We start from the raw sequence: 20,885 nt of genomic DNA on the forward strand, positions 1-20,885 counted from the left end.
TTTGCATTAAAAGCGGAGCGCTTTTCCAGTAATGAGACAACAGGGAAATACTGCCTGAAGAACTGCTTCTCATGGGCTGAACATTTGGAAGTAGAGCTGTCAGGTCGGAGAGTAGGCGATGTCTTCTGACACATCTGTTAATTCGGGGCGAACAATGAATAATTGCACAGGCCTACGAATACGAGATTTTGAAGACAAACTCAGATGTCTGCAAAAATCATTCGCATTATTTTGCGGTGCGACTGCAGCGCGGGAGACTAGTACAGACTTCTGTTACTGTGCGCGGTAACAGAAAGATGAAAGAGTCCAAGAGATATCTCTGTTGAAAATTCTCGCAATGTCGAAGGCGATGCAATCGAGCGTCACAGCAGTAGATGGTCCTTCATTATTACGAGAATCCCCGTTAATCAGAGACCTAAGTCCATGATTGTTGGGTAGGATACGGTTCGGTAGTCAATCAAACCAGGGGAGAGAGAGACGTAACCGACCGTGCATCTCGGAGACCTAGCTGATACTGAGCTGCTATCAGGCTGTTCAATACGCAGTAGCTCTCGGTGACTCGTCATCCTGAGTTGCCAGTATCCCTTCCACGAAGAATGCGTTCGGCTAGAAACCATCGAGCATAAAGAATACGCTCGAGCAATTATATTTAAACGAAACGGATTTCGGTAAATACAAAAGCTGATTTGGTGTTGTCGTGACAATACCAAGTATCTAAAATCGAAACTGATAACTGCTGGGAGGTTGCAGGCAACCCCAAGTTGCAGTTCAATTAAGATACAATTCGTCTCGGTCACATCCGTAGAGTTAACTACGGTATGCGCCTACCCCCCGGACAATTCAACTGTTAAAAGAATCATGTCGCGAGGGTAATATACGTAGTATATTTGTAGGTTCTGTACCACGACCTCCATCCTAAATTCTTTTCCCCTCGAGAATGAGAATAAGGTTGGATTGGAGATCGACCACCTTCGTTCTCTAGTCAAGAGAGTGAAGGAGAAGTCTTTCCCAAAGGAAAGCTTCAATGGTGAACAGAATACCGAAGACGATAGTTCAAGCCAAACTGGAAGTTCCCGTCCGTTCTTCTCTATTCCAGGTTAATCGCCTACTGTGAGATACTCTTCTTTCAGCAGCAGTCTTCTTCCAAATGCTAGAAATTACAGGAATTCGAGCATAAGCGAGGTTCCCGATTATCGTGTAACAATTATCGGGGATTTCTCGCTCACTTTGGACCGTGGTCTCGCCTAAGTGTTTGGAGATCGTAAAAAACTCGAACACTCTGAGTGCGCTAGAAATTCCGTAGAATTCTAAGCACTCTCGCGAAACCCCCCACCGAATCGTCAAACGATACGGCTGGTGGTCCTCTCGATTCCCGTAGAAATCGAGAAAGGGGCAGGATCCCTCCTCAACGACCGGGGCTTACGTCAGGTAGGACCCGAAGGTACCCCCGGTAGCGCAGCCCCTAACGTGGGATCTTACAGAGAAATCTCTGTAGGATCCCTCCCCTTTCCCGCCCTCGTAGCCGTAAGGAGAGAGGGAATGGGGGAAGATGGATACTGGCTCGCCTTCCCAGCGGAACTAGCAGTTGGAGAAGAAAAGGAGCAGGCGATGAGCCAGGGGAAAACGTATCGTCAGAGAAAACGTTTTACCCGAGGAGGGTTACGAACTCATACTGTAGGTAAGGGCCTGCCCGCCACTGTGAACGTCGTCGGGGGTGGGTGGGGCTGATCGACACCTGACAGGAGGAGAGCCGATACCATCCTCCAACTCATTCCAGTCCTCCTCGTCGGAGGTCGAAACCTCTCAGGAGGACGAAGGGGTATCAAATACGGTGTCCGAAGACACGTAGAACGCCTCTGTCGCAGTAGAGGAGGTGAAGTAGCTTGTTCGACCGGCCAGAACTGAGAGAGCCTTCTTGTCCGGAGACGAGAGACTACCTGGTTCAACACAGTCGGCAAGCTCCGATCGCGGCAGACCCACCGTCGATTTGGGTTCCCTCTCGGGCCCCAAAACAAAACGACTCGAGCCGAGACGTGGCTCTGCTGTGGGAGCGGCGATCCTTCCCCGAGGTCGTTGTGCTGACGAATCAGCGCCGATAAACCTTTCGGAACAAAGTTCCTCTGGATCTCGGAAGTCACAGCATCTTGCAGAGTAGGACCGTTAAGCCTTTCGAACAAGAGCATATTCCGAGAACCTTCCTCCTAAGAAGGGGGAACAGCGACAGCCCTCTCGGTCTTCTCCCATCCCTTGCGCATAACGTCCTGCCGTCCCAAGAACCGTGCCTGGCACGTAGGGCGTCCGTGGTGGGATCATGAGGGCGCACCCCTCACGATCACTCCTCAATACCTCGCTCCTCCCGGTGTAACCCGAGGAGTGGTTGAAGGTACGGGAGAGGCAGACCTGACGCTCCCTCCTCGCTCGCTGGCAGAACCAGCAGGCTTGGAGGGCTGCAGGCGATCGTCAACGCCGCGGTGTGGCGATCGAGCTGCAGGCCTGGTCGAACCGTCTCGCTGGTGGAGAACGGCTGGACTGAGCACAGCGGCCCCGATCTCGAGTGTCAGAAGAGCTGGTGCTGGTTGCCGTACCCGATCGCTCTCTGTGAGGAGCGACAGTCAGGCGACCTGCAGGTTCCACTGTCACAGTGAGACCGGTGCTTGTCCTCACGGCACGTCACGTCGCTGGTTCCAGCCGTGGCTGGCACCGGCGAACGGGGGGACCTCTTCAGCTCAGCCCGTGGCGGTCTGTGGGACCGTCACGTCATCCCGGGTAGCCAGCTGGTCACCGCGAGAGAGAGCTGGTCTGGTGAGAGTCGCGTGAGCGGCTGTCACCAGTCCTTCCGCTCCGTGCCGTGAACCTGACGCTGAGCGGGCTCAGAGGTCTGGTTCCTGGCTGCACGGTCGCTGGTAGGCGACCGTACACTCGGTACTCCCGCGAACGAGAGGCCGAGACGGACCCTGATGCAGTGGCAGAACCACTGACACCAGGCGAGGAAGTACCGGTGTTAGCTGGTACCCCTCTGGTCCCCGTAGTCTTCTTCCTTGCGGAAGAAGAGACGGGCCCCGCTCCCGAAGGAGCAGGAGGACCAGCGGAAGGAACCCTCCCGTCCACTGAGGTGAGACGGGTCCGAGAAGCTCTGGAGGGAGACTTCTTAGGAGGGAGGAGGCAACCTTCTTCTTCCTCGGCTGTGAAGCCTTAGAAGTCGAAGGGAAGAGGCGGCAGCCGACGACGATGAAGAAGATGAAGGCGACGTTCCCTCCTCTTCTTCGTCAGCTTCCTCAGGACAGACGTAAGATCTGCCATCCAGGGCGGAGCCGGGGCTGCTGTAGCCGAAGCCACAGGGCCCGGACGCACCTGTACAGACAGACCAAAGTCTGGGGATAGTACCACCACAAACAGGGACGACGTCAGCAGGTATGGGCATCTCGGAACAGCAGGCACAGCCAGCACAGCAATCGGCAGACAGCCAGCGCAGCAACGGCAGGGACAGCCACGCAGCAACTGCATGACAGTCAGTACAGAATCGGCAGCTACGGCAGGCAGCACCGGAAACACAGGAGGTGGAGCAGCAGCCAGCAACATCCTGGTACCGGCGGCAGGTCCAGGGGGCGAAGCTCTAGGCAGCGGAAGTGTGGTCGCGGCAACCACGAGCGCGGCGGCACGCCCCCCTCTCGGTACGGCGAAAACGGCACTTCACAGCGGCTGTAGGCAAGACTGTTACCACGTGAGGCGAGTACACCAGGTGAGGAGGGACGTCGTCACTTGGAGTCGATATCGTTGTCGTGGTCACCACTCCATGCCGTGACCGCAGCAGGCCCAGACATAGAACCCCGCCGCCCCTGGACACTAGCACGCCCTGCAAATCGAAGGACGCTCATACCTCACCAAGGTCCACCCTCGTGGCAATAGCACCTGCGGAAATAACAGTGATTAGTGGGGGGGAAGTCCCCTCGCGCGGGGGGTGAGCCCCACACCGAACGAGCGGAAGACCCCTCCCCCGCAGCTCGACGCCATCGGGCGGAGAGGAGAAGAACCCAGATAACCTCCCCCCCGAAGGGGAAGGCCATCTGTGGGAGCTGGGGGGGGGGGGGGGGGGGGGGGGGGGGGGGGGGGGGGGGGGGGGGAAGCGGGGGGGGGGGGGAGGGCAGGGGGGGGGGGGGGGGGGGGGGGGGGGGGGGGGGGGGGGGGGGGGGGGGGGGGGGGGGGGGGGGGGGGGGGGGGGGGGGGGGGGGGGGGGGGGGGGGGGGGGGGGGGGGGGGGGGGGGGGGGGGGGGATTCTCGTTCCCCACCCCCGCACAGCACCCATGGTACCATGTACCCAACATAATAATAAGAGCCCGTGAGCAATCGTGCAACCCTCGGCACCGAATGCAAGGGCATAAGGATCAATTCCCTGACTGAGCGGAACTTGAACCAAAATAAATATTGATGCAATCAATAATCAAAAGGAATAACATGAAAAGAATCTCGCATTACGATTCACTTCACAATGAATAAGGGCTCGGATCGAGCGCATTGCGCCCTCGGTACCGAGCGCAAGGGTAAAGGATCCATTCCCGATTATGAACGGAAACCTTGATCCATAATGAATTGATGCAATCATATATATGAAAATGAAAAGAATACTGCGCTTGCGATTTCACTTCATACAAAATAAAAAGGGGAAGGATCAATTCCCGAGAATAGCGGAAACCTTGATCCAAGTAAATAATGCAATCTCAATCAAATATGAAAAATGAAAAGAAACTGCACTTGCGATTTCACTTCATTCAAAATAAAAAGGGGAAAGGATCAATTTCCGGGTAAAGAGCGGAAAACTGATCCAAAATGAGTATTGCTACAATCAATAAATATATGAAAATGAAAAAGAATACTGTACATGCGATTCCACTTCCATACGAATAAGTATATAGCATACAGGTCAAAAAAATATAAATAAAGAAAAGGGTCACTTACATTTACGATTTTCATCTACACATTTCCAACCAAAATATAAGCTCGGAGCGAGCGCTCTCCCGCCCTCGCACCGAGCATACACAATACGAGGATCATTTCTGGGAAAAATGTTATTGTTATAATACAATTAAGTTGTTCATACTTACCTGGCAGATATATATATAGCTGTAATTTTCTGAAGTCCGACAGAATTTAAAAATTCGCGGCACACGCAGTGGGCGCGGCCATGGTGGTAGTACCCATTCCCGCCGCTGGAGGCGGATATCAGGAACTATTCCCATTTTCTATTCATATTTTATCAGTGCCACTGTCTCTGAGGGAGGAGGGTGGGTGGGCACTTTAATTATATATATCTGCCAGGTAAGTATGAACAAACTTAATTGTATTATAACAATAACATTTTGTTCATGAAACTTACCTGACAGATATATATATGCTGAATCCCACCTTCGGATGGTGGGAAGAGACAGAATAGGATTTTTGGGAAACTAAATTAAGTAGATGATATACATCTTGGTTCCTGACCTGTTAGCAATAGCCGACTTCGTGATTACTGTCACCAAAGTCTGCTTCTGCGTTACTAGAGTTGCCAGCGAGGAAGAGACCTGTAATGCTGGTGCGCTCTAGATGATCTGTCAACGGGGGCGTGACCACAATGTGACTAGACCATATGACCCATACTTTTGAGGGCACCCGAAGCTAAAACCCACCACCTGACCTAACCTATCAAAGTTAGTTTCCATAACTTCTAGGCTAAAGAAAAGGAACGCGCCTCAAGCGACCAACCCTTCAAAGTTAAAGCACACCTATCCCTTTTCTATAGGATAGGATTCGTGTTGCTTCTTGCACCCAATAATATATCTACGGATATGTATGGTCCTAGCGACTTACGGATCTGAAATGTCGTCTTCACATCCCGCCGGGGAGTGTGAAGCGAACACAGAGTTGCTTCGCTAAAGCGTGGCACTCAGGATGTTACTGAGTGTCATGCTCTGTTTGAAATGCTTCCGAGCGCGCCCTCACCTCTTGAGCATTCATATTAAGAAAAAATCTCAAATCTTTATGCAAACATAATGAATGAGACCTCTTAAAAGAACTCCTTGGCTATAATGCCAGGGTGTTCTTGGACATGAACCAGTCTGGTCTTTTTACGGAACACCGCAGATTGTCGGGAGTGAAGCGAACCCAGAGTTGCTTCGCAAAAGCGTGGCACTCAGGATGTTACTGAGTGTCATGCTCTGTTGAAATGCTTCCGCCGAGGCCGCGCCCTCACCTCTTGAGCATTGATTAAAGAAAAAAAAAATCTCAAATCTTTATGCAAACATAATGAATGAGACCTCTTAAAAGAACTCCTTGGCTATCATGCCAGGGTTCTTGGACATGAACTAGTCTTGGTCCTTTTTACGGAACACCGCAAGATTGTCTGTTGACCTTGACTTTCTATAGTTTTATCAAGATAAAACTTGAGAGACCCTACAGGGCACAGGACTCTCTAATGCCCTTGCCCAATAATTTGTGCCATACCCTTGGTCTCCAAAGCCTTCGGGTCAATGGTCAGACAGGTTTTCGTTCTTATCAAGAACGGAAGGCTTAGCGGACAGACCGCATTATGTCCTTTAAAGCCAAAACCTCTGATGATGGCTAAACCTCACTAACCCTCCTTGCCGTGGCTAGAGCGTTAGAATATTAGCCTTTCTGGTCACGTGTATTAAGTTCGCGAAAGGATAGGTTCGAAATGCTTTTGGCATCAGAAACTCAGACTACGTCTAAGTTCCATGCCGGAACCTTGATCCAGAGAATACAAGATCTCCACAGACCTCAAGATCGTGAAGCTTTGTTGTTTGACAGAACCGAATCTCTGAGCCTAGAGGCCGTCAACAACATATTTGCATATTCTTACAACAGTTAGGACTTCTATCTTATCTCATACTTCATACGGAAAGATAGAACCATAAACGAAATTCACAGAGGTCGAGGTGGAAGGAACAGTCATTTCCCTTCACTATCTCCAGAAACGGCCCCCTCCGATTGAAAACTGAAAATAGGCAGCACTGCTTTGCCTTGGCCAAGAGACTGCCATTAATCTTGAAGATCTTATCGCTTCTCGATAGTCTGAACGCTTTCAGACTCAGAGAGGAGAGATATTAGATACTTCACTAAGTGACGATGTTTGATTACACGATTCTTCTCGGGAAGGGTCTTTGGACAATTCTCTGAATTACCTGACCTCTGTGAATCCAACCTCTTAGAGGCCAACATGTGGCGACTAAAGCTAATCCTCTAGGATCATGAATAAGGGAACAACTTAAGAGGAAGCTCCTTCGTCTTCAATATTACGAAAAACTTAACGAAAGGACTCCCTCAGTCTCTCACTTTCGACATACTTCTAAGTGATGGATTACTCAGACGTCAGTAGTTGTTGCCTTCGATCGAGAAGACCCCCCACGGACGTGCCCTAGATTAAACGAACCTATTGAGGATCGTTACGTTCCGTTGCCCAAGCCCATAACCAATTCTCTCTTCTCGAGCTATGAGAGAGCTGAGAAATTATCCGAGATGATTTGGGCCACTCGATCCAACCTCACCCTTCGAGGAACTGGAAAGCCGACTAATTTGGCTTCCAATTCTTTTCAGACAATGTGCCAGAACATCCTGTTCTCTGTTCGGATGTCTGGCACCCTCTCGCTATCACCTGAGGTGATCCTCAAGCCGTTGAGAGAAAATTAGAATTACAAGATCATGATGTTATTCCAATTTCTTCGTGAGGAAAAATTTTTGTAGAGGGTCTGAATTGCTGTTTATTCAGGGAAAACAAGCTTCTCCAGCGAGAAAATGGTCCCCAGCAAACTCATCCATTCCCTCACTCAGCCTGCTTCCTTCCCTAAATAAGGCTGCGCTTTGCATAAGCAGGAGAGCATTATTATAGTGCTATGCCGCGGTAGATTCGTACAGAATGTTACCGTGCGTAAACCCGCACCTAAACAAGTATAAGAGATATCTTGTTGAAAATTTTCTAAGTAAACGGCAGGTATGATCATCAAGATTACTAGAAATTTCCTCAACCCGAGGCTTAAAAATCCATGGATTGTAGGGCAAAGAGACGGTTTATTAAGCCTTCCCGCAAGGGAGAGAGACGTAACCAACCGCGCATGACACCGAGCTAGCCGGTACTGCGTAGATCAGTAACAGCAGCCTTGATCATCGTCTCGCACTATATGCCTGAGTTGCCAGCTACTCCTTTTACGAAGGGATAGGTATGAAATTATCGAGCCAAAGGAAACTCTCAAGCAGGCATATTTAAACGAAACAAAATTCGCTAAATACAGAAGCTGAGTTGATGTTGCAGTTTCAATTAGAATACTTCTCGTCTAAGTCGCAATACCGCTAGAATAACTAGGATATGCGCCTACCCCTCGGACAATTCAACTGCTTAGTAGAATCATGTCGCGAGGTTAATATACGTAGTATATTTATAGTATTCTGAACAACGATCTCCATCCTAAATTCTTTCCTTGAAAGAAAACAAAATAAGGATTGGAGATCGACCACCTTCGATCTCATCAAAAAGAGTGAGGAGAAGTCTTCCTCGAAGGAAAGCTTCAATGGAGAACAGAATACTATCTGCCTGAGTTGCCAGCTACTTCCCTTTAAACACGAAGGAATAGGTATGATATTATCGAGCAAAAGGGACACTCTCCAAGCAGGCCTATTTAAACGAAACAGAATTCGCTAAATACAGAAGCTGAGTTGGTGTTGTCGTAAACAATACCTGAAGAGTTGTTCTTACTCCGAAAACTCTTGGAAGGTTGAAGGGAGTGTCAAATAAATACATTAGAACACAGTTCTTTCGGCTTTCTATCCGCAGAGGTAAATACGATAGCGTATATGACTCGACCCATGGCGTTAGCAAAATGACGCAAAGATAAACTACGTAAGTATTGTAGTAATTTGAACATCGAATTCTCTACTACATCTTTCCTGGACGAGGAAGAGAGAAAGGAAAACGGACGTCGTCCACGTTCGGTTCTGAAAATGAATGAGAGCTCTCCGAAATTTGTTACTTATCCGCTTAAGCGATAAAATGTTATGAAGATCTTTGTCAATGAGAACTAACCCATTTACATGACAGAAAGTAATCCAGGAATTCGAGCATATAGTTTCCCGATTCCCGCAGAAATCGAGGAAGGGGGCAGGATTCCTGATTAGAGACTGGGCTTAACGACAGGAAGGACCTTAATGTTCCCCTTCGGCAGCGCAATCCCGAAAGCAGACGAGGCGTTTTATGACACCGAAATCTGCTTACAGTTTTCCTGGAATTCATCAAGTGATGGATTCTATTGAACGCTCCCTTCGTAGAAAGCGAAGTAGACATCTTGACGAGACAAACTCCTTCCTCTACTTCGACGACGCCGTCTTGAAGAGCGTTCTTGCAGGAATCCTGCCGAACGTCTTGATGCGTAGGACGCCTATCGTTCTGAAGAACGTCCTGCAAGTGCTCTACCGAGCGTCATGACGTGTAGGATGCCGAGCAAAAGTCTTCAAAAGCGTCCTCGAGAGCGTCCTCGCTAGCGTCATCCTGCCGAGCTTCCACCGAAGCGTCCTGGCGAATGTCCACAAAAGCGTCCTGCTGAGCGTCCTCAAAAGCGTTGCTGGAAAGCGTCCTGCTGAGCGTCCTCAAAAGCTTCCTGCCGAGCGTGCCTCAAAAGCGTCCTGGAAAGCGTCCAGCTACGAGAGTGTCTGAGCAGAGAACACCAAGTTTCTGAACGACGTTTCAGAGAGGAAACTCGTTGAGCGCCTTGATGCATGCAAGGCCCGCCAAGAGGCGTCCTGGCGATCGACCTTGCCAACATCTCATGTTATGACGAACCGCGTTTTGCGTATGACATTGAATATTTTTAAGGGACGTCCTCATGCGAGTCCTCCATGGAGAGCCGCACGCTGCTCCTGAAGAGTGTGAACACTAAAGGAAGACGTATGGCTTTCGTCTTCCGCAAGGTGCTTGCCGAGCGTCCTGGAGAATGTCTCTACTTATAGGACGTCGAGCCACCTCCAAAAGCTTCCTCACGTCTAAATTGCCCTTCTTATGCCGACCAGAGACATAAGTTGTTTGACTGTGCAAAGCAGCTTGCCGGCCGTCAAACTTATCAGCTTGCTTTATCGAAGTAAAGCGAACGTTACATAACGTATACGGAGCGCAATGAGGAGAGGAGACGAATACTGAGTTGCTCCTCCAAAAGGTGATCAAGAATGTCCTTGATTACCAAATTCTTTTGGAATGCTAGCGAGGTTGAAAACAGCTCTAACTTCATGAGCGTTCACTCGCAGGAGGCTCAATCACTCTTCCTGGCAAGATGAATGAACCCTCCTTAATAATGTATAAGTGATATATACATGAGCGTTCACTCGCAGGAGGCTCAATCACTCTTCTGGCAAGATGAATGAGCCTCCTTAATAATGTATACATGAGTATACATGAGCGGTCACTCGCAGGAGGCTCAAATCACTCTTCTGGCAAGATGAATGAGCCTCCTTAATAAAATGTATAAATGATATATACATGAGCGTTCTCGCAGGAGGCTCAAATCACTCTTCTGGCAAGATGAATGAGCCTCCTTAAATGTCCCTTAGGAAAAGAGCCAGTGCATTCTTCTAAAAGGGAAAATGTGGTCTCTTACTCTCTCATCCTCTCGTGACGAGAGAGAGGACGTGAAGCGTCCTCTTCTCTAAAGCTTCTTTAGGGGGCGCGAGTCCTTCCGAGAACTCCAACCCCTGTGGGGAGGACGCCTCGGAGGACGAGAAGCAATCTTTCAAGATTCGCGCACGTGCACGATCTTTAGCAGCCTGGGAAGAGTCAACAGGTTCTGCCGAAGGGACGCCAGATCGGTGGGGAGCCCCCGTAACCCTCTTGCGGCTTTCGACATGCCCTCTCCCTGAGTCCTGGGAGTCCGACAGAGGTCCAGGCCTAGAGGCATTATGGGGCGATCTGACGCCCCCTCCACAACACAAGGGGCACTACACTTCACAACACTGGTTGGAGAGCGAGCACTTTAGTCTAAGATTACTTGATGTAATCCTTTAGCAGACACTTATTCTAGGCTCGTAAGCCATACCACAGGGTTAGGCAAAATAAAATCTACAGTAGGTTAGAAGGTTCATTTTTCTATTTCTAACTTTGTTTACTGTGGAGGAAAACTCCTGATTTTCTAACACGCTCTAAAATGCGTAATTGAATCCTCCTTCTTCCGTAATCAGTCACACATTACACTAATTACCTTATGCAAAGAAAACATGTAAACGTCATATATACTAAGGCGAGTGTCTACCGAAAGTTACGGTAGCCTCACCTTCCATGCAGACAACAAAGTCTGAAACTAGGCTAACTAGCTTCAGACTCAAATGCATGAAAAAATTTACGATAGCGTATGCCTAGCCACAAATCCAAGTTAATAATCGAAAGAATAATTAGGAATAGGATCTTAAGTGGAACTAATGAAGTTTCAAAATCCTAGGCGGAGGTCTGTAAACAGTTTGGTTTACCGACCGGCGACAGAAAAAAAATATGAATAGAAAAAATGGGAATAGTTCCTGATATCCGCCTCCCAGCGGCGGGAATGGGTATACCACCCCTGGCCGCCCACTGCGTGCCGCGAATTTTTAAATTCTGTCGGACTTCAGAAAATACAGCTATATATATAATCTCAGGTAAGTTTCATGAACAAAAATGAATTCCCGCACTTACGCCCTTCAGTCCCGGCACTCGGGTAATCGGAGGGCGTGGAGAAAACCAAGATCCTTTTATTCACAATTGAATTCAATGGAAATAAATATAATAAAGACTGTACTTACAATTCAGTTTCACTAGATAAATAGAAAAAGAAAAACACAACCATGCGAAAGCAACGACGATGAAGCGGGCAGAGAGCGATGATACACGTCTACACGCCAGCAGGCCGAAAGCAAAAGTGATTTGTTTACCTCCCAGTCGCTTTTGGCGCGCGCGCTGTCGGACAAGCAGTTAACTACCGAACCCCTTGTTCGAAAGCTTACGACCTATCCAGCTGCCGCTAGTGCCTTCCTATTGTAAAAGGACCGAAGGTTTGTATGCCGTGTCGGAACAACTGGCCAGCAAGTATTTTCATTACCTCACTGTTTCCCCAGTTCACGCAATGTAAGATTTTACTTTTGTTATGAAAATAGGAGAAACCATTCTGCATTTATCTTTGTTAGTGAGCTTGTAAATAAACCTTTGTTCTGTTTGTGTATCTTTCTATATTTGTATCCCCAGTTTCAACTGTTGGTGTTGAATTCTTTTTGTTTATCATAATATCGAACTTGAAGCGGACCTCTCCCGGTTCGTAACACCAGCCGGCGGTGGCGATCGAGCTGCAGGTCTGGACCAGAGGTCTCCATGCGGAGAAGCGCTGGACCGAGGACAGCAGTGTCGGTCTTGTGCATCAGGGGAGCTTCTACCAGTTGTGCAAGCCGTTCGGTCCCGGTGGGAGCGACGGTCGGGTGACCGGTAGTGTCCGCTAACACGGTGAGAGCGAGCACCGTCCTCATGACGCGCCACGGTACCAGAAGCAGCCGAGGCTGGTCCTGGTGACCGGGGAGACCTCTTCCCAGACGTGAATGGTCTGGTGGGACCGTCACGTCAACCCTGGGAACCGGGGGATCGCTGTGAGAGCGATTGCCGGTCTGGCAAGAGTCACCTGAGCTATTCTTGCCAACCTTCCGCTCCGTGCCCAGATCCTGACGGCGAGTATGCTCGGACGTCTGGTTCCTGGCTGCACAATCTCCGGTAGGTGATCGTACGCTCGGTGACGCGAGCGAGCGACCAACCGAGACGGTTCCTGGTCCGGAGGTGGAACCTCTGGAGCCGGGAGCAGACGTACCAGCAGTAGCTGGTACCTCTACGGTCCCCGTCTTCTTCTTCCCTGAGGAAGGAGAGAAGGGCCCTGTTCCCAGAGGAACGCCAGGACCAGCGGAAGACCCACCTTTCCCACCGGAGCGGTACAGACCCTTAGAAGTCTCTGAGCAAGACTTCTTAGGGGGGGCGAGGCCACCTTCTTCTTCCTCGGCTGGGAGGCCTTGGAAGTTGAAGGGGAATAGGCGGCAGAAGACGACGACGCAGATGACGAAGAAGACAAAGACACCTTCCTCCTCTTCCTGGACTTCTTCTTCACCAGCTTCTTCAGGACAGCAGACAGGTCCTCCATCCAGGATGGAGCTGGGGCGGTTGCGGTGGTAACATGGCCCAACTCCACCTGTCCGGAGGGACCTGCGGGAGCGGCAGCACTTCCACGAGCAGGAACGGAGGCAGCATGTACGGCGACAGCTACAGGAGGACAGTCCAGGGGAGAGCTCTTTGGGTACTCGAAGTCAGGGGCGGGGAGAGTACAGCAAACCTAGGTGGAGGAGGTAACATCTCCCTCCGGGGCACGTACGGCAGCAGGGCTTGTACCACAGCCGAATGGGTGACTGTAGTCACGTGCTGGGTGTGCACCAGGTGCGGTGGAGCGGCATAACCTCGTGTCGACAAGGTTGTGGTTGTCCTCGTCTCCACCTCGTGAGTGACCGGGGCTGCAGCCAGATGATGAATCAGCCCCTGGATACTCGGATGCCCAGAAGACTCAAAGATTGCCACACCTGCTGGAGATCTTCACCCGCGGAGGCAGACACACCTGGAGAAGCAACAGTCAGGTTAATAGGAGGAGGTTCCTGTTCGCTCAGAGGGGGAAGAATCCCACCCTGAACGGACAGAAGACCCCAAGTACAATTCAAGGTCGGGGTAGCGCACTCCTTCCTCTGCACTCGACAAATCAAGCGAAGAGGCGGAGGGGGACACGTCCCCCAAAGGGGAGAGAGCCATCCGCAGGAGTTGACGAGGAGGAAGGAAAGATGATGACGTGTCGGTCACCAAAGGTGTCGAGGGAGAGCTTTCTGACGACACCTTGGCGGCCTCTTTTCGTACAACTCCCATTGCTCCTCTGACCAAGAGACACAAACAATACAAGTAAGAAACCGAGCGCATTCACGTCCTCGGCATCTTGAACATAAGGGATGAGGGTCCACAGTCTCGTTGGACCTAAAAGCCCCACACTTACGGCCTCCCACTCCAGGGCAGACTCTCCAGTTGGATGGGGGGCGAGCGGGCTTCTCCACTTTGTGGGACTGCATGTTGTATCAGCGATGCACTTCCACAAATAATGAAAACAAAATTAATACAGAGTAGTACTTACATTTACTTCCACACTATAGTATTCTAACACAAACAGGTTCAAATGAGGTAATCAGCTTTGGTAATCTCACAATAGAGGCGGGCAGAGAGGCGAGCACACGTCTTCACCCAACAGCGGTCGAAAGCAAAGTGATATGTTTACCTCCTGTCGGGAGGGACTCCAGACCATCGGACAAGCACATACTGCCTAACTACCTTGTTAGTAAATCTTACGACCGGTCTAGCTGGCGCTGAATAGTAATTCCTTATGTAAAGGACCAAGGGTTTGTATAACGTGTCGGAACAAACAATTGGCAACACCATAGCTATATCACGGCATAACCGATGAAATTGGTGTCAGGAATCTGGTTACTTTTACAAAAACGAATATTTTCAAATGAATTATCATGAATAGTCTAAATATGATATTGTTATAATACAATAAAGTTTCATACATACTTACCTGGCAGATATATACATAGGGACGACGGAGTCTTAGCTATGTATATATCTGACAGGTAAGTTGATTGTATGAAAATATGCAATTCATGACCTTGTTCTGGTCATTAACTTATTATTTAAATGCTATCTACAGCACCCTTCTTTGTCTTCTTCCCAAACAATCGACATGTTTTCCCATCCAGAGGTCGATACACCTCGTCATTTAAGATTACTATTGTGAATAAAGTGACCCAGCGTCTATGGGTACAAGTGGTGTCTGGATTTAGCACAGGAAATGGGAAGTTTATTGACACAAGTGACTCCGCAAACATCGAGATGGCATCAATCTTCTACATGTAAGGTGTTTCAGAGTAAAATTTTGAAAGCATCATGGAGGTAAGTTTGCACAGCGTATGGCTAGATTTAAAATAATTTCTGTTTAACCGGAAATTATGGCATTATTTTGTGACCTGAAAGAAAACACTTACTTCGAGAGGAAAGTAGAGGTCTCGATCTGTTGTTTCCATGCTGGTTGGGTTATGACTGGCATCTAATTCAGGAAACTGGAAGTGCTAAAGTTAGTTTTTGGGAAAGTGACCACTCAACGGCACAGTGTTTGCTTGTCCACACTGTGGTGTTTTACCCTAAAAGCTAAAAGAAAAATATCACAATAACATGGCCAAACTTCCTCCCAGGCAATTTATCCCACCCATAACCCTGATGTTTTTACCTTGAAAACTGATTTTTCCTACAGTTGTAGTGCTTTTGATGACAAAGTAGCAGTTATTTAGTGGGGGGCAACTGTTATTTTCATTGTATCTCTACCCAACAATGAAGGGGGACTTTGGGAATTCAGGGTTTGGGTGGGGGACAACACTCATACACAAAGTGGCCATGTTTGCATTCTGGTAGAGGCCAAGGGATATGCTGCCGCCAGGGAGCCAAATGTTCTACGGGAGGGAGCGGCTGAGTGCAGGTGGGTCACTCAGGCAGGTGGGTGCACAAGGATTGAGTTGGTATAAGGGGGTGGGGGTTGATTGTTAGGTAGCTAATTGGACATAAATAACAATATCACAAGACTACTACTACATCATCAAAAAGGCTAAAACTGTAGGAAAAATCAATTTCCAAGGTAAAAGCAGCTGTGTCTTCAATACTTGATTATGCACTTCACAAGTTACGTGAACAGGGATGGTAGGATGAAGTCACCAAAGTCGCTTAGATAACATGCACAGGGAGGAGTAGTGACGTACATGAGGAGGAACTGGGGCGGGCCAATGTGACGTAATATTCTCCACCTGCAGGTATGAGGGAGTTGCAGGAGGGGGGGGAGGAAAAGTGGTGCTATGGAAAGAAGGGGATGAGAACTCTATACTTGACGTTCAATTTGTAAATACACATATAAAATTGTATATGATGATGGTAATAAATAGAAAAAGTAAAGAAACTGACCTTAAAGGGGTGGAGGGTATAAATCTGCTGCTGCCTTAAGAAACGCGTGCAACCTCATCTTGGGGTCTTCAAAGTGAATCTTAAAGTATGCCACTGATAGGTAGCCGACGAAGTTGTACTTCCTGTGGCCGTACCTAGGAATCATGTCGCAGAGTTCCCTGCACCTCCTCTCGATGGTGTTAGTATGGGGACCGGTCACTGGATCTACGAAATTGATGGAATGATTAACTTTTAAGTGAACGTAGCCCTCATTACTTAAGTAATTATATGCTTTCCAAAAGTCCGATACGATTGTTGTTCCAGGCACAATGTAATCTTTGATTACTGATATGTATTAAAGTTTTGCTGCTCCTACTCTCAACAGGAACAACGAAAAATGACAATTTGTCGAAAAATGATATTGTTATGATACAATAAAGTTTTGTACATACTTACCTGGCAGATATATACAGTGGTCCCCCCGTATTCGCGGGGGATGCGTACCAGACCCCCCCGTGAATAGTTAGAACCCGCGAATGTTTGGAACCCCTATGAAAATGCTAAAAACAGCCTATTTTGTTAGTTAAAACTCGAGAAAAACCCACTAAAAATTTTCATGCTTGGTTTTTTTAATAGTTTTACCACAAAAAGTGCATTTTATGATGAAATTTCATCACAAAAAAACCAGGAACTTGTGGATATTTTATCATAGAAAAAAATACCGCGAATGCGCGAATTTTTAATTTTCCGTGAATAATGCAGGGAAACGTTCCCAAGAGAAATCCGCGAATGTGTGAGTCCACGAATCTGGAGAACGCGAATACGGGGGGTCCACTGTACTTAGCTTTAGACTCCGTCGTCCCCGACAGAAATTCAAATTTCGCGACACCCGCTACAGGTAGGTTAGGTGATCTACCGCCCTGCCATTGGGTGGCAGGACTAGGAACCATTCCCGTTTTCTAATCAGATTTTCTCTTCCACCTGTCTCCTGAGGGGAGGTTGGGTGGGCCATTTTAATTTCTGGGCTCAGCTCGTGGTCGCCAGCGAAATAATCCTTTATCTATTTATTTCTAGGGTAAATGTACTAACACATACCAGAGAAATAAATAAATAAAGAAAAAGGTCAGTACAACTGACTCGCTCACCCTCCAAGAGGGTGTCGGTATGAACACTATGGCGAGTGAGAACCACTACCACGAGCCAAATGCCAATAGAATTCTCCCACTACAAAATCCCCCCAAGAGGAGAGCCGACCCCACAGAGTGGGCAGCAACTACTACTACTCCATCCCATGCTGCCGACTGCTGCGCCTCTGGTGGCCATCCTTTTCAGTTAGCGCACACGATACACACGGCCCTTTTTACTCTGTTTTTGTGCCCTTTTCTTTGGATTTCTTTATCATGGAGCGTGCAGCCATCGCAGCAGCTAAGTTAAGTACTAAGTGTTTATTGCTATTTGATTTTTTCCGGCCCTGAGCCCGTATTTGGCCGTTTTGTTTTTTAGGTATAATACGAACTCTAGGTCGGAAGCATGGCAGCATGGTTCTGCCTCGTGGTGGGTTCGTTCTTGGTCGCCCATACCCAGAACATCCCCTTACTTAGTACGCTCTATTTTAATCATAAGCCGCTTTGTTTAGGGTACGGTCTACACGGTTTGTCATGCATGCATGTCTTTTACCTTATGTAGGCTCTTCCATCCAGACCCTAGCCACGGCTCTTAGTATCGGCTCGGCTAGCTTTGAGTGGTAGACTTTCCTTCGGGTTAGTCGTACACTCCTGGATTTTCTCTCCTACTATTTTATTTTCTTTCTTTCATAATTGTTCATTTGAATTATTTTATATGATATTTGTTTAGGTTAGTTAGGCGTCTGGCTTTGCTTTAGCCTAGGTTGTGGCCCATAGGGCCTATATGCTACCGCTCTTCAGTTCAGTTGCTTCCCGATAGCATCTCTCTGATCAGCTGGTTATGTTTCTAGGCTTTGTTGTCCATTGTTTTGTACTTACCGCCCCGTGGTCACTAGTGATCACGGGCAGCCAGACGACCTGTCCAGTCACCTTCCCCCCCCCCCCCCCTCCCGCTCTTCCATAGAGTCGGGGGGGTGGGTCGGTCTGCCCATGCTCGCTCCGCATACCCGAGCCTGCCTCCCTCTCCTCCCCCCAGGCGGAGGGAGTAGAGGGACGGGGCAGACCAGACTGGACTCGACCTCTCCGGCTTCTCGGTCCGGCCGGATGGTAAGATGGGGGGGACTGGCCTTTCCCCCCTCCGTTGCTACTCCGTCGCTCCGTTGCTAGCCCGAGTCTGTATGTCCTCTCGCTCTTTCCCACCTTACTAGGGCTCCTTTACTACCGGAGACCTGGCATCCAGCGGAAAGGTGCTAGTCCACCCAGCAGGGTGGACCGGGGCATACAGTTGGTCCCTTCTAACCACACCGTCTCGCTGAGTTACGACACTCCGCCACGCACTGGACTTAGTCCGGTACGTTCGAGTTTTTATAGGTTTAAGATCTATTATGTTAAACTAGTAAGTTTATCTTAAGCTACCTTAAACCATCCCCCCTCCCCATTACCTGTTCCTCACCGGATAATAGTATATACTGCCAGGTAAGTAGTACAAAACTTTATTGTATCATAACAATGATATTGTCATGATACAATAAAGTTTTATACATACTTACCTGACAGATATATACTTAGCTATAGACTCCGTCGTCCCCGACAGAATTTCAAATTTCGCGGCACACGCTACCGGTAGGTCAGGTGATCTACCTCCCTGCCCTGCGTCGCAGGACTAGGAACCATTCCCGTCTTCTAATCAGAATTCTTCTCTTCCACCTGTCTCCTGCGGGGAGGGGAGGCTGGGTGGGCCATTATCGTATATATCTGTCAGTAAGTATGTAATAAAACTTTATTGTATCATGACAATATCATTTTTATACATTCACAAATTTTCTGCCAGATATATACTTAGCTGATTAGCACCCCATTGGTGGGTGGGTAAGAGACAGCTAACTACTGAAATAGACAGGTAAACAACATATGTTGTAGGTATTAATAAACCTTGGTTCCTACCTTATTAGGCTGAAGACTTCGTGGCTACTGCCTAAGAGTCTGCTTCGCCTCAAGAGCCTCAGCGAGATATTGATCTATGGCTAAGAGTTCTTGTGGGTCTGCCAATGGGGTCTTATCCACTTACTCGGCAGAGCCTAAAGGCCTTTGTCATTGGGTGCTATTCCACTAACATGACAATACACCTTGTTCAAGGAGCACAACACCGATCCCGATCACCTGATCCTAACATCCATGTTAGTTCTAAGATTGCAAGGAGTTATCCCCGAACTCCTTACAAACAACCAAAAACTCGAAACATAAATACACTTTCATTTATAACAAAACTTAAAAAAAAAATTTTGTACCCCCCTACTAGCCATACATACCCCTGATCCCCTACTAGCAATGACACCAGCCGCCCGTGCGACATCAGTGCGCTTGCTAATAGGAAACCAAGCACATATCTGACAAGAGGGTTTATGTACATTAAAGATAAAAATATTTTAAGGATCAGTCTTTGCTCCAAGACCCAGAACTGTATCTGCTGATACAAATGGACCTAGAGAGAAGCACTTCTCATAAGTTACTTTTACATCCTTCAGGTAATGAGACGCAAACACTGAATTGCACCTCCAATATGTAGTCTCAATGATATTCCTGAGAGACATTATTCTTTTGAAACGCCAGGGACGTTGCTACTGCCCTCACCTCATGAGTCTTAACCTTTAGAAGACCAAAGGATTCATCCGAGCAGTTCTTGTGTGCATCAGTAATCACGCTTCTCACAAAGAAGGCCAAGGCGTTTTTAGACATGAGTCTTTTGGGGTTCTTCACAGCACACCAAAGACCTTGTTGACATCCTCTCATCTGATTCTTTCTCTCTAAAAAAAATTTAAGGAGCTCTAACTGGAACAGAGAGACCTCTCTGTCTCTCTGCCTACGAGGTTAGATAGGCCTTTTACCTCAAAGCTTCTGGGCCAAGGTTTAGATGGGTTCTCGTTTTTCGCCAGAAACAATGTCTGGAACGAACAGATAGCCGCATCTCCTTTGAATCCCACTGTGGAGTCCAGAGCGCGCAATTCGCTCGTCCTCTTGGCCGTCAAGAGAGACAACAGGAATAAGCATTTCCTAGTTACATGCAGAAGGAAACCAGATGTAGAGGCTCAAATTTATCTGAGGTAAGGAATTTTCAGGACCACGTCCAGATTCCAACTAGGTCTCAGGAGATGCTGATTTTGAAGTTTCAAAGGACCGAATCAAATCATGTAGATCCTTGTTCTCTGCAATCTCTAGCCCTCGATTCCTGAAAACTGAAGACAGCATGCTTCTGTATCCTTTGATTGTCGACACGGAAAGGTGCGATTCCTCTCTCAAAAAAGGAGGAAATCGGCAATGTTAACTATAGAGGTACTGGAGGAGGACAGCTTCTTACTCTTACACCACCTCCTAAAGACTTCCCACTTCGATTGGTATACTCTTCTCGTTGAAGATCGCGGGCTCGAGGCGATAGCGCCTGCAGCCTTGCGAGAAAAACCCCTCGCTCTGACAAGTCTTTCGATAGTCGAAAGGCAGTCAGAGCGAGACCGGGGAGGTTGGTGTGATGAAACCTCTCGAAGTGGGGTTGTCTGAGTAGATCTGCTCTGCTTGGTAGAGATCTGGGGAAGTCCCTATCCACTCCAGTCACCTCCGTGACCAGTCTTGGGCTGGCCAAAATGGGGCTATGAGGTCAACTTCGTGCCCTTTGAAGCTACGAATTTCCTGAGTACTTCCCCCAGGATCTTGAACGGGGGGAAAAA

At 48.4% G+C, this 20,885-nt stretch overlaps 1 protein-coding gene across 3 annotated transcripts in view; it reads right to left on the bottom strand.

Annotated features, from left to right (window-relative positions):
* LOC135214508 (zinc finger protein 239-like) overlaps nt 1-16,642 on the bottom strand; it is a 51,357-nt gene extending 34,715 nt beyond the window's left edge. Inside the window, exons 1-2 of one of the 3 annotated variants that reach the window (XM_064248879.1) lie at nt 16,064-16,642; nt 15,100-15,174 (exon numbers count right to left, since the gene is read on the bottom strand). The gene's annotated coding sequence lies outside the window, so the exon portion shown is untranslated. Of the gene's footprint in view, nt 1-15,099; nt 15,263-16,063 lie in introns of all 3 variants that reach the window. The other 2 variants (XM_064248878.1, XM_064248877.1) reach the window with 2 other exon arrangements.
* Between the last annotated feature and the right edge of the window lie 4,243 nt (nt 16,643-20,885).

The sequence above is a fragment of the Macrobrachium nipponense genome, chromosome 45, assembly GCF_015104395.2.
Source record: "Macrobrachium nipponense isolate FS-2020 chromosome 45, ASM1510439v2, whole genome shotgun sequence".
NCBI classification, from domain to species: Eukaryota; Metazoa; Arthropoda; class Malacostraca; order Decapoda; family Palaemonidae; genus Macrobrachium; species Macrobrachium nipponense.